Source organism: Canis lupus, chromosome 12, assembly GCF_003254725.2.
Source record: "Canis lupus dingo isolate Sandy chromosome 12, ASM325472v2, whole genome shotgun sequence".
In the NCBI taxonomy this organism is placed as follows: Eukaryota; Metazoa; Chordata; class Mammalia; order Carnivora; family Canidae; genus Canis; species Canis lupus.
In genome coordinates this window covers 43,101,555-43,103,586 of record NC_064254.1, presented here as the reverse complement: position 1 = coordinate 43,103,586, position 2,032 = coordinate 43,101,555, and the positions used below count along the sequence as shown (strand labels likewise).

The 2,032-nt window shown below is 44.7% G+C and overlaps 1 pseudogene; it reads left to right on the top strand.

Annotated features, from left to right (window-relative positions):
* Positions 1-1,114: 1,114 nt before the first annotated feature.
* LOC112658310 (proto-oncogene serine/threonine-protein kinase mos-like) lies at positions 1,115-1,768 on the top strand (annotated as a pseudogene).
* The last annotated feature ends 264 nt before the right edge of the window (positions 1,769-2,032 follow it).

Sequence of the window (2,032 nt, the reverse complement as noted above, 5' to 3'; positions counted from 1 at the left end):
CTTCTCATTCCAGAAGTAGCACCTGGCATGCATGTGATCTTTAAGCTCTCTGAAGTCTCTGATGCTCTGACCACCTCTACTTCCTTGCAGGTCATCGTCCACTCCCCCCCAGGCTCCCCCACCTCTCTGTCTGAATTCCTTCTGATCTAGCCCAGATGTTATGGCACATCATTTCAACAAATTTCTTGTCAGAATCACATCCCTCTGTGCCAGCCCTTGCTAACTGAAGACGCTTCTCAAACTTATCATTTGCCCTCTCTGCTTCTGTGCCCAGACTCCTGAAGACTAACACTGAACATCATGTGAAATATATGCTGCCTCCCACCTCAGCTGACCTCCCCAGGCCATTTTGATTAGCCCTCTTTCCCATTCCGTTCAGTGGCTGTCCCTAATGCCCATCACTCTCTCCAGGCATCATATCCTATCTCCAACCTCTTCTTCAGGAGGTATTACCTCACAGTTTGTGGAGAAAAAAGGTATCTATCAAGAATGGTCTTTCTCACCCTCCTTTGCCCACAGAAATACACTTACTGAGAACTGTGCCATCTTGGTCTCTTGTCCTAAAGAAAGAAAACATCTACCTAAGTCCTTCCATCTGTTCCTTAGATCTTAACTATTCTCGGTTATTCAAGGTCATGATACTCTCGATGACCTCTTCTCTTTCCTGCATCATCAACTTCCTCACAACTGGGTCCTTACTTCAGCATCCTATAAATAGGTTCTCCCTTTTCCCATTTAATCAAGAGTCTACCTTTGACCTATCCTTACTCTTTCCCTTTCCAAGTATCTTTCCCATAACAGTTGTTTGTACTTCCTGTCTCCACATCCCCTTTTGCATCCCTCAACCTTTTGCAGCTTGCTGCTACTTCAACCACACTATTGAAATCACTCTTGCTAAAACCATTTCCATGACTTATAGGTTTCTAAATTTAAAAACTAGGCTTTTCTTCTCTTACTTAATCTCTCTGCAGTATTTGATGCTCTTGATCAATCTCACCTCTCCAACTGCTTTCTCCTGGTTCTAGAATAACATTCTCCCTATTCCCCTTCTAATTCCTCTAACCAGTATTTCTCAGTCTGCTTCCTGGGCTCTTCTTTCTCTACATATCCAAAAATGTTTAAAAACAAATTGGCTGGCATCCCAGTGAATTTCTGGGCTGAGCTCAACATAGCAAGGCTCCATCATGACACTACTGTGTAAGGTATAGCTGCCAGCCCAGGTCTGTGGGCTTTAATAGTCTATATACCATAATCATGGAGTTTGATGACAATGTCAATTTACAGCAAGTCAAATACGGTGCTATCAGTTGCTCTGAGGAGGAGGAAGGGGGTCCTCACTGCTGCCAGTGAATAATTACATTTGGGAAAGTGTACACTTTCACACATCTCAGGAAATAAGCATTCCCTAGATGTGTGAATGGCCTGCTTTTTCTTCAGTCATAAAGCATTGTGCATTTGGGTCTTAGGCTGGTAAACATTTTGATCAGTGAACAAGATACATGCAAAATTGGTGACTGGTTGCTCTGAGAAGCTGCAAGATCTATGCTTCCACAGACTCTTCCTTACCGCCCAGATGGCACACACACCCACCAAGCTCTAGAACTCATGAAAGGAGAAACCATATGACCAAAACTGACATCTGTTCCTTTGTCATCACTCTCTGGCAAGTGACTAGCAAGGAAATGCCTTCTCGGGAAAGCTCTACACTGTAGCGGCCCATAACCTTCATCTGTCTCTCTCAGCAGCTGCCTTCACTATCTCTGGGTAAAAGGCTTGAGAAGATCACCTAATGCTTCTGGATGGCCAGTGCTCTGCGGTGGTCAAGTGCAGAACTTGTGGTTGATTTTAACTCTTTAAAAGCTAAATCTGGTAGTCCCTGACTGGCTCAGTCAGTAGAGCATGCAACTCTTGATCTCAGGGTCATTAGCTCAAGCCCCACATTGGGTGTGAAGCCTACTTAAAAAATTTGTTTTTAGGGATCCCTGGGTGGCGCAGCGGTTTGGCGCCTGCCTTTGGCTCAGAGCGCGATCCT